Source organism: Saccopteryx bilineata, chromosome 5 (genome assembly GCF_036850765.1).
Source record: "Saccopteryx bilineata isolate mSacBil1 chromosome 5, mSacBil1_pri_phased_curated, whole genome shotgun sequence".
NCBI lineage: Eukaryota > Metazoa > Chordata > Mammalia > Chiroptera > Emballonuridae > Saccopteryx > Saccopteryx bilineata.
The window spans coordinates 182,715,314-182,730,900 of NC_089494.1; the positions used below are offsets into that span (position 1 = coordinate 182,715,314).

The window sequence follows — 15,587 nt, forward strand, 5'->3', positions numbered from 1 at the left end:
TTCCTCCCTTCCCCTCCTTTGTTTTTCTTTTTTCTCTTCCTCTCGAACCTTTTTTCTTCCCTTTCCCTTCTTTTCCCATCTCTTTTATCCCCCCCCCCTTTCCCCCATCTCCCTTCTCTCTTCCTCCCACTTCTTCCCGTCTTCCTTTCAGGTGTAAAACAATATGGTTCCAAAAGTCAGTATGGTTCATAAAATTATACTCAGGAAAACGGCAATATTTCCTCCCCCAATTCCTTCTGTCCTCTCTAATCCTGTCCCTACCCACTTCCTGTAACTAACCAAACTCATGCATCTTGTAGGTTATGCCTTTATTTCTTTTTGCACAAAGAAAAAGATACATACAAAAAGGTAACATGCTATAGAGTTTTTGGCATTTTGTTTATTTCACCTGACAGTGCACCCTGAAAATTATTTCACATCTATTCACAGAGAGCTGACTCATACAACTGCTGAGTACTCACTCTATTGTCTGTCCCATAGTTTATTCAACCGCTCTCCTATGTATGACCGTGTGCATTCCAGTCTATGCAATTACAAGCACTGCTGTGATAATCTTGCAGAGTTGGATTTTCATGTATCTTCAGGTTAAACAACTAGAAATGGGATTGTTTGGTTAAAAGGTAAGTATGTGTAGTTTTATTAATCCATTAATGTTTGGATCAACGTGCATTGTCACATGCTGTGTTAGGAGTGTCTGTTTCCCTGTGGCTTCATCAACGGTGTATGTTGCTAATATTTTAATATTTCCCAAAAGAAAGGAGAAATGCTATTTTAGTGTAGTTTTAATGTTCTCATTTTGAGTGATGTGTATATTAAGGACTAGGTCTGTGTGCGCGCGCACACGTGTGTGTTTAAAAATGGTCTTTTACCCATTTTATTATCAAGTTGTTTCATTCTTGTATTTTCAACAGCAAATCAGTAGTCACCAAGTCATCAAATGTGCAGCAAGGATTGAAAATTACTGCTCTGTTTAATATAAAACCTACACTTTGGCCACATTTGTAGTTCTTTCCCACCCAAGGGTGTGTGTGTGTGTGTGTGTACATGCGTCCCAAAGAGAATGTGAAACGTGGTGTTCTTGTGTGTGTGTGTGTGTGTGTACATGCGGCCCAAAGAGAATGTGAAACGTGGTGTTCTTGTGTGTGTGTTTGTGTGTGTGTACATGCGTCCCAAAGAGAATGTGAAACGTGGTGTTCTTGTGTGTGTGTGTGTGTGTGTGTACATGCGTCCCAAAGAGAATGTGAAACCTGGTGTTCTTGTGTGTGTGTGTGTGTGTGTACATGCGTCCCAAAGAGAATGTGAAACATGGTATTCTTGTGTGTGTGTGTGTGTACATGCGTCCCAAAGAGAATGTGAAACGTGGTGTTCTTGGTTTCCTGGTTCCAGTTGTTCCTAAACCCATATATTTTCCTATTCTTATATTGCATCTAATGACTCGCATTCTGTGAGCAAATAAACCCACACTCCCTTTCTAACTTGTTAGTTGGAGTTCAGTGGCTACTAGAATAGCCTGAAGAAAACCATTTTTAATAATTTTCATATTATCTGAAGACATAGTCTTCATTTCTTGGTCAGGTTTTTCCTTTTATTTCCTTTTATAGAATCTTTGATGTGCCTATTTAAAAATGTTTTTTAGTAAATTGTGAGTGTATTTTTCTGGTATTTCTCACATTTTCTGTTGCTCTGCCTCCTTAATACCATTAAGCCATCCACTCCCTTTTGCTGATGACAGCCCACACTTCAGTTCTTACACTGGTTGTTGTAAAGAGGGACCTGCATTTGAGGGCATAGGTGTATTTTTTCTTTTTTTATTTGAATTTATTGAGTTTACATTGGTTTCAAGTGTGTAACTTATTTCATCTGCACATTGCTTCATGTGCCCATTGTCCCAAGCAAAGTCTCCGTCCCCCTTCTCCCACCCCTTTGCCCACCTCCACCCAGTCCCACCCGGCTGCCACCACACTGTTCCCTGTGTCTGTGTGTTATGTAAATGTTTTTTGGTTAGTCCCTTCACCTTTCATCCAGTCCTTCAACACTCCCTTCTGACAGCTGTCAATCTCTCCCATGTATTCATGCCTCTGTTTCAATTTATTTTTTTCATTAGGTTTTACATATAAATTAGGTCACATAGTATTTGTCTTTCTCTGCCTGGCTTACTTCACTTAGCATAATAATCTCCAGGTATAATCATGCTGTCATAAAAAGTATAATTTTTTTTACACCTGAGTAGTATTCCATTATGTAAATATACCTCAACTTTTTTATGCACTAATCTACTGATGGACACTTGGACTGTTTCCAGATCTTGGCTATTTAAGTAACACTGCAGTGAACATAGGGGTACATATAGACTTTTGAATTAACGTTTTGGGTTTCTTAAGAAACAGTTTCTGGAAGTGGAATTGCTTGGTCAAAAGGCAGTTCCATTTTTAATTTCTTGAGGAAACTTCATACTGTTTTCCACAGAGGCTGCACCAGTCTGCATTCCCACCAGCAGTGCCTGAGGGCTCCCTTTTTGCCACACCCTTGCAAACACTTGTTTGTTGATTTATTGATGATAGCCATTTTGGTGGTTATCAAGTGATATATCATTGTGGTTTTAATTTGCATTTCACTGATGATTAGTAACGGTGAGCACTTTTCATGTCTGTTGGCCATCAGTGTGTCCTCTTTGAAGAAGTATTGATTCCAGTCCTTTGCCCATTTTTTAATTGGGTTGCTTGTCTTCCAGGTGTTGAGCTGTATAACTTCTTCATATATTTTGGAAATTAACCCCTTATCAGATGCATCATTGGCAAATATGTTTTCCCATTCAGTAGGTTCACTTTTCATTTTGTTGATGGTTTCTTTTGCTGTGCAAAAGATTTTTGTTTGATGTAGTCCCATTTGTGTATTTTTTCCTTTGTTTCCCTTGCCCAAGGAGATATGTCAGCAAAATATTGCTTTGAGAGATGTCAGAAATTTTACTGCTTATGTTTTCTTCTGAGATTTTTCTGGCTTCACGATTTTTAAATCTTTTATCCATTTTGAGTTTATTCTTTGTATGATGTAAGTTGGTGGTCTAGTTTCATTTTTTTTTTCATATACTTGTCCAATTTTCCCAGCACCATTTATTTTTTTATTTTTTTATTTTTTTTAATTTATTCATTTTAGAGAGGAGAGGGAGAGAGAGAGAGAGAGAGAGAGGAGAGACAGAGAGAGAGAAGGGGGGAGGAGCCGGAAGCATCAACTCCCTTATGTGCCTTGACCAGGCAAGCCCAGGGTTTCGAACCGGCGACCTCAGCATTTTCAGGTCGACGCTTTATCCACTGCGCCACCACGGGTCAGGCCCCCAGCACCATTTATTGAAGAGACCGTCTTTACTCTATTGTGTGCTCTTGCCTCCGTTGTCACATATTAATTGACCATAAAGACATGGATTTATTTCTGGGTTCTCTGTTTGTTCCATTGATCTGTATGCTTGTTCTTATGCCAGTACCAGGCTGTTTTGATTACAGTGGCCTTTGTGGTATGGCTTGATATCAGGAAGTGTGATCCCTCCAATTTTGTTCTTCTCTCAAGGTTGCTGAAGCTATTTGGGGTCTTTTTTGGTTCCATATAAATTTTTGGAATATTAGTTCTAGATCTGTGAAGTATGCCATTGGTATTTTAATAGGAATTGCATTGAATCTATAGATTGCTTTGGGTAATATAGACATTTTAATGATTTTAATTCTTCCAATCTATGCACACACTATATGGTTCTACTTACTTATATCTTCCTCAGTTTCTTTCTTCAATATCCTGTAATTTTCCAAATACAGGTCTTTTACCTCCTTGGTTAAATTTATTCTTTGGTACCTTAATTTCTTTGTGGTTGCAATAGTAAATGGAATTGTTTTTATAAATCTCTTTCTCCTATAGTTCATTATTGGTGTATAAAAATGCCACTGATTTCTGAATATTAATTTTGTCTCCTACTGCTTTGCCAAATTCATTTATTAGATTTAGTAATTCTTTTGGTGGAGTTTTCTATGCACATGTTATCATGTCATCTGTGAATAATGACAGTTTTTCTTCTTTCCAATTTGATATGTTTTGTGTGTGTGTGTGTGTGTGTGTGAGAGAGAGAGAGAGAGAGAGAGAGAGAGAGAGAGACAGGAAGGGAGAGATGAGAAGTATCAATCTGTAGTTGCAGCACCTTAGTTGTTTATTGATTGCTTTCTCATATATGCCTTGACTGGAAGCTCAAGCTGAGCCAGTGACTGTTCAAGCCAGTGACATTGGTCTCAAGCTAGAGACCATGGGGTCGTGTCTATGATTCTACACTCAAGCCGGTGACCCCTCACTCAAGCTGGTGAGCCTGCACTCAAACCATATGAGCCTGCACACAAGCCAGCAACCTAGTGACCCAGGGGTTTCAAACCGGGGTCCTCAGCTTCCCAAGTCAGCGCTCTATCCACTGCACCATCACTTGGTTAAAGCAACTTGGATACCTTTTATTTCGTCTTATCTGATTGCTGTGGCTAAGACTTCCACTACTGTGTTAAATAAGAGTGGTGAAAGCTGATATCCCCATCTTGTTCCCAATCTTAAGTGGAATGCTTTTACTTTTTGCCTATTGAGTATGATTTTGGCTGTGGGTTTATCTATAGCCTTTATTATGTTGTGATATGTTTCCTCTATTTGCATTTTGCTTAAAGTTTTTATAAATGGGTGTTGGATTTTATCAAATGCTTTTTCTGCATCTATTGATATGATCATGTGATTTTTATCCTTCATTTTCTTTATGTGATATATATCATGTTATTGAATTGCAAATATTATACCAGCCTTGTCTCCCAGAATAAATACCATTTGATCACGGTATATGACATTTTTAATATATTGCTAGATTTGGTTTGCTAATATTTTGTCAAGGATTTTAGCATCTACATTTATCAGGGATATTGACCTATGGTTTCTTTCTTTGTACTGTCCTTATCTGGCTTTGGAATTAGGATAATGCTGGCCTCTTACAAAGAGCTTGGAAGACTTCCCTTCCTTTGAATTTTTTGGATAGTTTGAGAAGGATAGGTGTTAATTCTTTGAACGTTAGGTAAAATTTGTTTGTGAAGCCATCCAGTCCAGGACTTTTGTTTGCTGGGAGTTTTTTGATAACTGGTTCAATTTCATTAGTTATCAGTCTATTCAGGCTTTTAGTCTAGTAGTTATATTTTTGCTAGTGCTCCCCGAGATCTGCCACCACTGGGTGGTCTCTATTGATTTCTAACGTACAGTGTCAGGTCCAAAATGTATACGATTTTTATGTTTTGGTGTGTATACTTTACTGGATTATACTATTTCTGTGTTTCAATGAGAAATGTCACAGGTTTTCCAACTCGCTATATTCTTGTTACTTTTGTCTAGGGAAAGATGCTGATTTGTACAGCTATTTCACCTGAGAAGTCCATATTCCTCTTCATTGTTATTTCATTGTAATTATTGGAAGGGAGGCATATTTTTCCTCAATCTATTATTTTCAATTGGAAACCAGGTCATTTTTAATTCTTTCTGAGGTCATCTGTCTTTAATGTAGAAGATTAACTTATTGTTATAGTTTATATCTTTTGTAGTAATATTTCAGGTTTTAAGGCTTGATACTTTTTCAGTGTGTTGCTTTAAATTATTTGCTATGTCTTTCTAGTGTGTATTTTTTTTTTATTCTTGTAGCAGATATCTTAAGTTTTCAAACATCCTTAAACTTGTATCTTTTGTTCTTTGTCAGTGTTGACTATTCTGTGACATGTAATATTTTTAGCCCCTTTCTTTAAGAAAGTGCTTCAAAATTGTCAATGTTTTTTTAAAGGCTAGATTATTATCAATTATAATAATTATTATTATTGTTATTGTGTGTGAGAGAGAGACAGGAAAGGAGAGAGATGAGAAGCATCAGCTCATAGTTGTAGCACCATAGTTGTACATTGATATTGATTGCTTTCTCATGTGTGCCTTGACCTTGGGGCTCTAGCTGAGCCAGTGACCCTTTGCTCAAGCCAGCGACCTTTGAGCTCAGGGCATTGACCATGGTATTGTGTATTGTGTCAATGATCCCACACTCAAGCTGGAGACCTTAGGCTTTTGAACCTGAGACCTCAGTGTCGTAGGTTGACACTCCATCCACTGCTCTACCACTGCTCAGACTAGATTATTTTTAATACTTCATTTTTTACAATGCTTTTCTTTAATTACGTAGAAATTTTGACAGTTTGCACTATTTTATAATCACATTTACAGCATTTAAATTTATCTCTATTTTGTCTTATTTACTGCCTGACATTGAAGTCATCATTTAAAAAATAAATCAGCTTTAATAATCTAACTCTATAAATGATATTAGGTTATTAAAATTTTAAACAATTTATAAAAGCATGAGTACTGTTAATATTTTGATAGTCAAATGTTCATGCTTTCATGATATTCATGTAAACATAGGGCTAATTAACATATGTTGGGCTGCAGTTGACCCAAATATTTAACTAAAAGTAATGCCAACAATAGAAGTTCATTAGTGAAATAGCAGATTATAGGGAGGCTAGATGATGACAGTTATAGGACTTACAGCCTTGAAGTCAGGGGTTTGAACTGGTTTCTCTTGATTTTCTTGTCTTCCCTATTATAGTTATGAGATGGCTGTCACAGTTCCAGCCATAACTTTCTCAGATGACTATGTTCAAAAGCAGGAGCAAGGTACCCTTTGTGTATCTCTTAAGGAAAAAGGAAGTCTTACCTAAAAGACCCTAGCAAATTTTTACATTTGTCAGGTCGCATGGTCCTGTCTCAGCTGCAAGGGAAGCTGGAAGAGAGTGCTTCTGGCATTTTTGACTTCTATACAGAGAGGTAGACTTTGATAGCAAGAATGAATGATAGGAAATGGCTGCTAGACAACCTATATAGTATCTGTCACATGTATAATTGTACATAAGGGGGATATGTCTTGTGTGTTTTTTGGTGTAAAAATTTTTCAAAAGAATTTCTTTTCTTATGCATATCCAGACCCCACATAACCATTATTAAAACTTTGTTACCTCACCTTTCACTTTGCTTATATGTGCACACATGTATAGAGTAGAGGTTTAGTCATTGTTTTAGAAAATGGGCTTACATTCTATACACTTATTTGTATTTCTCCTTTCTTGCTTTCTATATAATACAAATCCTCCTGTCACCAGGCACAGATCTAATCTCAGTTATTTTAAAGCCTCTGCAATCTATGCTGTGTATGTACCACATTTTATTCAACTATATCCTTATTGATGAGCAAGCATCCTTGTTTCTAATTTTTTTCTTCTTCTAGTATTGCCATTATAGACATCCTTCATATGTATATGTCCTTATATTTTAGAGTTTTATTTCGATTATGGGGCTGGTGACTCATTGCTGGGTTAAAGAGAATGTTACCAAACACATGCATAATTTTATATAATTCAAACATGTTATTATATATTCACATATCGCCCACAAGTGTAGAAGAGTTCTGTTTCATTAGTGCCCTCACTAGTGTTAGGTATTCGCTCATTGTATGTTTGTTCATTTTGTCAACAATTATTTATTGAGTGTCTTATAATTATTAAATGTAGTAGAGTAAAAAAGTTTCTGCCCTCATGGAGTTTAGTGTTGACTGAGGGAGACAGGCATTGAACAAATACCATGCAATAAAACTAATACAATCTAATAAACAGTCTACAAGTACCTAAAACAATCAGTTATACTAGGTAACCAATAGTGTTGTGAAGGAAAATAAAATAGGATTAAGCAGGTTACGGGAGGGGAATCCTAGATTAGGGTGATCGGGGCACATTTCTGAGCAATTGACTGGAGCAAAGACCTGATTTGAGTGAAAGAGCATCCATGTTAATATCTAGGGAGAGAATGTTTCAGTCAGAGGGGACAGTGTGTTTTATTTTGAAAAAAAATCACTGGCTAGACTGTGACTGAGTGGAATGATAGAGGATGAGTGGAAAGAAAGGTCAGAAGAGGTGGTTTAGAACTAGCTTACATAGGCCTTGTCAGCCACAGTAAGGGCTCTGGTAAGGCGCTGGGTCAGGCTCTTAATTGTTGACAATCTGCTGGGTGTAAAGCAGTATGTCATTGTTACTTAAAAGCTTTCTGTATAGTAACATTTTGAAGATATTTTCATATGTTTATTTGGATTTACCCGGTTGCTTATTAATATTTACTCTTCTGCATAATTTTTTTGTTCATTTTTTTTGTCAAGCTGCTTTTTACTGTTGTTTTCTAAGAGCTATTTATTTGTTTTACATTATAAATACTTTTACAAGTATATCATTTACTGATTTGAGTTATGGTATTTTTTTCTTATCCACAAATTTAAGTTTTTGAACTCAAATCATATATGTATGGCCTGACCAGGCGGTGGCGCAGTGGATAGAGCATCGGACTGGGATGCAGAGGACCCAGGTTCGAGACCCTGAGGTCCCCAGCTTGAGTGCGGACTCATCTGGTTTGAGCGAAGCTCACCAGCTTAGACCCAAGGTCACTGTTACTCGTCTGCTGAAGGCCCATGGTCAAGGCACATATGAGAAAGCAATCAATAAACAACTAAGGTGTCACAACAAAAAACTGATGATTGATGCTTCTCATCTCTCTCCGTTCCTATCTGTCTGTCCCTATCTATCCCTCTCTCTGACTCTATCACTGTCTCTGTAAAAAAAAAATCATATATGTATGTTGTTAGTGCTTATAGATGTATGACTATTCTATCTGCATGAATTGCTTTTTATATAATGTCTCTCCTGCGTATGGCTTTTAATATATTGCACATTGGCTGATATTGGCAGAGAGAAAAGGTTTTGCCACTGGGAAGCTTGTGACTTTGGGCAAGATTTTAACTTCTCTGTATGGCCATTTCTCATCTGTAAAATAGGAATTATAACCATCTACCTCATAGGGTCGTTAAGATGATTAAAAGAGTCAATACTTCCAAAGTGCTTACAACAGTGCCTGGCACACGACACTGTACATGTGTCTGTTTCCCAGCCAAGTTATCCTTCACTTTGCGGAGAGAAAAAAATGTTCCCAGACAGGAATATTCAGAGACTATACTAGCTGTCAGCACCATCTTAGCAACATACTCAAGAAGGGACACAAATGTGATTAAGAAAGGAGCTAAACTGATGTATTGTTAGAAAATTTTTAAAAATTCAATACTGATCTTTTGGGGGAGTGGGGTAGGGAGATGGCTCCTATTTTCTCTCTTTTTTCTTTCAGTCTAGAAGCCTGTACGATTTATTATTGAGATAGTTTTGTGAAACTAATCTATGGGTATATATATATTTTCTCAAATAATTCAAAGAGGCTTCTAACCTCTCCAGTCTACAGAATTAAGTTTTATTTGTTTAATTATTGCCTTTCTTTCATCTGTATTTCATTAACTTTTCCTGGCACTCTGATTTTCTTTTTTTTTTTTTATTGTATTTATTTTTTATGGGGTGACATCAGTAAATCAAGATACATATATTCAAAGATAATATGTCCAGGTTATCTTAAAGTTCAATTATGTTGCATACCCATCACCCAAAGTCAGATTGTCCTGTCACCCTCTATCTAGTTCTCTTTGTGCCTCTCCCCCTCCCCCTTCCCTCTCCCTCTCCCCCCTCCCCCCGTAACCACCACACTCTTATCAATGTCTCTTGGTCTCACTTTTATGTCCCATCTACGTATGGAAAAATGCAGTTCCTGGTTTTTTCTGATTTACTTATTTCACTCCGTATAATGTTATCAAGATCCCACCATTTTGCTGTAAATGATCCGATGTCATCATTTCTTATGGCTGAGTAGTATTCCATAGTGTATATGTGCCACATCTTCTTTATCCAGTCATCTATTGATGGGCTTTTTGGTTGTTTCCATGTCCTGGCCACTGTGAACAATGCTGCAATGAACATGGGGCTGCATGTGTCTTTACGTATCAATGTTTCTGAGTTTTGGGGGTATATACCCAGTAGAGGGATTGCTGGGTCATAAGGTAGTTCTATTTTCAGTTTTTTGAGGAACCACCCTGATTTTCTTATGAGATGCTGTTGGGTCTGTCCAGGTAAGGTGTCATTCTTTCTCTCTTTTTTTTTTTTAATTTTTTTTATTTATAGGTTTAAATTATTTTATTTATTTATTCATTTTAGAGGAGAGAGAGAGAGAGAGAGAGAGAGAAGGGGGGAGGAGCAGGAAGCATCAACTCCCGTATGTGCCTTGACCAGGCAAGCCCAGGGTTTTGAACCGGTGACCTCAGCATCCTTTCTCTTGAGTTCCATTCTTTTACATGCTTGCCACATGTTTTGAGATAGACCTCTGACTTGACTTTTAATTAATGGAGGCCGACACAGTGATTGTTCTATGCTTGGATTAAGCCACTTAATTTTTAAAATTTTAATCTGTGGTTTGTGATTTGTAATTAGACTTCCTTAGCACTTTCACTTTGTATGTTTAAGGTGGCTGCTTTGCCTTTGAGCAATTCCATTTCAGGAGGTAATCTCGGTTCTGGGTGTTCTGCTTGTTGGCTGCTAGGTGAGGGGCTTTGTTCTTTTTTCTTTGCATCCGTGGGTACAAGTCCTGCTGATGACCTCGGTGTAACTACACTAGTTCTGAGAAACAGTAGCCATTCTGTCTTGTAGCCTTCTAGTACTCAAGTCAAAAGGTTGTTTAGCCTCTAGGAGAACTTTGCTCCCTTGATTTCTCAGAGTCTGGGGCAGGAAGGACTGAGTCAAAGTATCAGTTCCTCCCACACCCAAGGGCCAGAGCTGTGACTTTTCACTCTTCATTGGGGGTCTTGCTCTACAGGACCCCTGGCTTTCATCTGGCTTAGAAGGGAAAGTCTGGAGTTCCCTCATTCTGAAGAGATCTGAGCGGATTTGAGATTGAGCTCATGCATTCTACCTGCCTGCGTGGGAGAAGTGGGTATTTGGGCTGGGGCTGAGAGAGTTGAGCAGTAGGAATGCATTCATACCACCATCTTCCTGGAAACCTCCCAATTCTGAGATCTTAATTTTGGGTCTGTTGGTGGACACCTTTATGTAACTTTTCCAAGAAGGGATTATTGGATGTTATATTTTCTTAGCCTTTGTATAGCTGAAATGTTCTTTTTGTTTCTTTTTACATGTAAAGGACACTTCAATAGGTATAAATTGTTTAACATTTTAGTATTAAAGAGTTTTCTCTGAAAACTTTATAAATAATGGTTCATTATTCTTGCTATTTCAAATAGCAGTTAGGCCCATCACTAATGTTTATAGGGCCCCAGGCAAAAGTTCAAATGGAGAGCAACATACAGTATGTCTAAATATTTAAAATGTTTGAATCAAGCTAACAAACTTAAAATATTTTGTTTGTTCTTACCTTGGCAGATTTTCATCATAATAAAAAGATGTGTAGCATTATTATATTTATAGAGCAAAGTACAAAGTATCAGAAATGACTGGATTTAATTATTGAACATATCTGGGTGTTGAACAGCAGTGTTTGGGTGAGTGATAAAGACATCTGTCTTTGATGAACACTTGTGTTTCTTTTGTTCAGGCCTCTCCAACAGGAATAACTGCTTATTTTGATTCTCTTCTTATATATTTGGCTATTCTTCCTTTGTGCTTACCTTTTCTTTTTAAATTTTTATTTGAGGAAACTTTCTCATTTGTCTAGCATTCATTCTGGCAAAATCATTACATTCTTATAATAAGAATTTTTTTGTAATTTCTCTTGACAGGAATATGAATTATAAAAAATGTATTCCAAATGTATATTTAAATATTTTCATCAAAAATTAAAATAAATACTAAAATTATTTTGTTTCAAAGTAGTTGTTTTAAATATTCAAAATTACTTATTAAAACTAAAAGAGGCCTGACCTGTGGTGGCGCAGTGGATAAAGCGTCGACCTGGAAATGCTGAGGTCGCCAGTTCGAAACCCTGGGCTTGCCTGGTCAAGGCACATATGGGAGTTGATGTTTCCAGCTCCTCCCCCTCTTCTCTCTCTCTGTCTTTCACTCTTCTCTCTAAAATGAATAAATAAAAAAAAAAATAAAAGACAAAATACAAATATAATTAATGTCTCAATTTTAAATAAAAATTTTAATAAAAAATTTTTAATTTTTTTGAAGCTTTAGTAAAATATTATTTTATGGCTTATATAAATAAAACTCAACAAAATGTTCATCTTGTTACCAATGTAAAGATTTAGTAACTTACTTTTGATATACAAATGTATGAGTAAAAATGAGTTGCTTAATGTTGCAAAGTATTGCACTTTTCCATACCTGATGTGAATATGTTCCTATTTGTGAGTCATTATATCTTTTTAAAATCTAATCTCATTTAGTCTCTTTTAACCTAGAAGAGTTCTGCCACTTACCCCCTTGACATTGCCTATTAGAGGAAACCGGATCAGTTGCTGGTCAGATGGTCTGCACTCTGGATTTGTCTGATTGTTTAACTTATTTTATTTCTACTATTCCCATTAACCGGCAGTTTAGCCCAAAGATTTGGCTAGAATCATATTAAATTTTTTTGGCAAGAATGCTTCATAGTTAATACTGTGTATTTCATATTGTCATCCCATCAGTGTACACGTGTTCAATTTGTTCACTTTGCTAAAATGACAATGCCTCACATGTAAGATATGCTTTTCTTTTGCAATTAGCAAGTAACCTGTGGAGTGATACTTTGGTTCTGTGTCAGGAAGGGAGAGGGCAAGGGAGGGGAGGAGGAAGAGAGAGAGAGAGAGAGAGAGAATTGTTGTTCTACTTATTTATGCATTCATTGGTTGTTTTTTGTATGTGCCCTGATTGGGGATCAAACCCACAACCTGGGCGTGTCAGGATAATGCTCTAACCAACAAAACTATCTAGCCAGGGCTTGCCAATGGTTAAATATCCTTGTCTGAATCATTTCACTAAGATTTGAAGAAAGATATTTCTAATAATTTCTAATATATATATTAGCTGACATTTTCTGTAAATTATTTTACCTCATCAACAAGAGATAGATTCTAGTCCTTTCCCAAAGGTAAAGATAAATGTTTAAGTCTTGCCTTACAGAGTAAAAAATGGTTACCTGCAAGGGATGAAAAGGGCATGGGGAGAAAGCATGGACACAAGACTTCTATGAGTATCACCTGGTATGCAGTTTTAAGCTTCTTTACCAGTGTCTTTTGTATATATATTAAAAAAAACCAATAGGTGTGTACAATGTAAGTGTTCAAATTCAACTCCAACAATAAAAAACCCTATTTTAATTTCTTATTGGTGAGATCCATGTAGAGGAAATAATTATCCCAAGCAAATGTTGAATGTGCTATTCCATCTGTACATCCTTAACAGGATCTAAGAATAAAAATTACTGCAAAGAAATTCTGAAACTTCACTACGTAATTTTATTGCTGATAGTAGTACTGGTATTAGAATTGATCAGGACCCAAGATTTTCACTGCCAGAAAAAAAAGATACAAATATATAATACCAAAAGTTCAGAAGATCCCTGTAGCATTAAATTTTAAATATTAATATGAACTTATTTAAAAATATTAAGGATATTTCCTATTTTGGGCCATGAAAAAAGCCTAGTGCTAATTATACCCTCACTGCTAAGAACAGGTATATGATTTCACTCACAGATGTCACACCTCCTCAATGGCAGAACTGCAGAGCTGGTTAAATCCAGCGCTCCTTCCAGGTGCCTGCACTGTGCAGCTGGTTGGAACTGGAGAAAAGCACAACCACGTAAGTCCCTAACTTTAAGTGAACCACAGTGCCTCATGGTCCATTCACTGTGCTTTCTTGATTATCTCACCTCTCTTCTCACATTTCTAAACGTCTTTCTTTATCTGGTATCTGACTCTGACAGTTTTGCTTCTTAATTCTACAAGAAAAGGGAAACAATCAGAAAAGAACCTCCTTGGCTGCCATCACCACATCTACGCTATACAACTACGTACATTCTGGCTTCTCCTCTGCTGCTACAAAACTTCCCTTTCCTCCACTTAATCAGAACATCTCGTCCCCTCCCACCCTGCTCAGGGACATTACTCCGTCATTCTCTCCATCATCCTCTCTATCATCATCAGGTGTCCCTTGCTGTGCATTATTCCTATGAGCACATAAATGTTATTTACCCATCCTCGAGGAAACATCTAGCCCCACTGTCTCTGCCAGCTACTGTCCCGATTTTCTGCGTTGCAGCAGAACTCCTCAAAAAAGCACTATAGGACCCATGAAAATATCCATATAAATTTATAGAACATTGTTTCTCCAGGTTTTCCTCCTAGTCATTAACACCATCAAAAGAGAATCACTATTTCGTCTTCTATCATTATGCCTGATCTAAAATTTTATATAAATGTGTCACTTAATATAATGTCTGTGATATTCATCTATTTTGTTGCAAGTATCTTTAGGTTTTTTTTTTTTTTTTTTAGGGGCCTTCCGGCAAACACCGGAAGACCTACTAGACAAATTCAAAAAGAGCTGTAAGCACTTTAGGTGTTCTTTTTAATTACTGAGTAATATTCCATTGTGAGACTATGCCGTAATTGATTCATTCTTCTCTTGATGGACATTTGTGCTTCCAGTTTTTAACTATTATGAATAGTGCTGATGTGAACATTCTTAAAGCACATTTTGGTGGACATGTGCACTAGTGTGTATGCACCTAGAAGTAGAATTGCTGGATCCTAGGGAAGGCGTATGTTTCATTTTAGAACAAAATGCCATCAGTTTTCCAAACTGGTTATTTCATATCTTCGTTAATATTTGATATTGACAATCTTTTTTAATTTTAACCATTCTGGTAGGTTATGTTATATTTTAATTATTTCTGTGGCAAATAATTATATTGAATGCCTTTCCATATGCTTGTTGTCTATGCGATTGTTGTTCAATATCCTCTTTAGTGACAAACACTTTCAGGTCTTCTGCTCATTTAAAAAAGTTGGATTGTCATTTTGTTACTGATTTAGGGGTGAGTCTTTTATTGGATTTAAGTATCATTAAAATTTTCTCTCAATCTGTGATTTGCCTTTTTAGTTGCTTGTGTCTCTTAATGAGTAAATGTAGTTCTAATTTTAATGAAGTCAGTCTTTTATGATTAGTGTCTTTTGTGTTCTATATAACTTGTCTTGAAGAAATTTCTATTCCAAAAGCTTTAATTTTTTAATTTTTAATTTATTGTGCTGACATGGTTTCAAGTGTCCCACTCAATAGAACACCTTCTACACCCGGCACCATGCCACCCGTGCCCCATGCAAAGCCTCTTTCCACACCGATTGCCCCCTTTCCCTCCCACCCCTACTTCCACACCCCCTTTCCCCCTGGCAATTACTACCCTGTTGTCTGTATGCATGTGTTATGTGTATATGTTTTTGACTAGTCCCTTCATCTTCTTTGATCCAGTACCCTCTTACCCCTTCCCTCTGACAGCTGTTCTTCTGTTCCCTGTGACCCTGACTCTATTTCTATTTTGTTCCTCAGTTTATTGTGTTCATTAGATTCAACATACAAGTGAGATTATATGGTATTTGTCTTTCTCTGCCTGTCTTATTTCACTTAGCATAATAATCTCCAAGT

At 36.8% G+C, this 15,587-nt stretch overlaps 1 non-coding gene across 1 annotated transcript; it reads right to left on the reverse strand.

The window, feature by feature from the left end:
- Positions 1–14,438: 14,438 nt before the first annotated feature.
- Positions 14,439–14,501, reverse strand: LOC136307175 (U7 small nuclear RNA). The gene has a single exon (XR_010725847.1). It is a non-coding gene; the product is annotated as a U7 small nuclear RNA (small nuclear RNA).
- Positions 14,502–15,587: the final 1,086 nt, after the last annotated feature.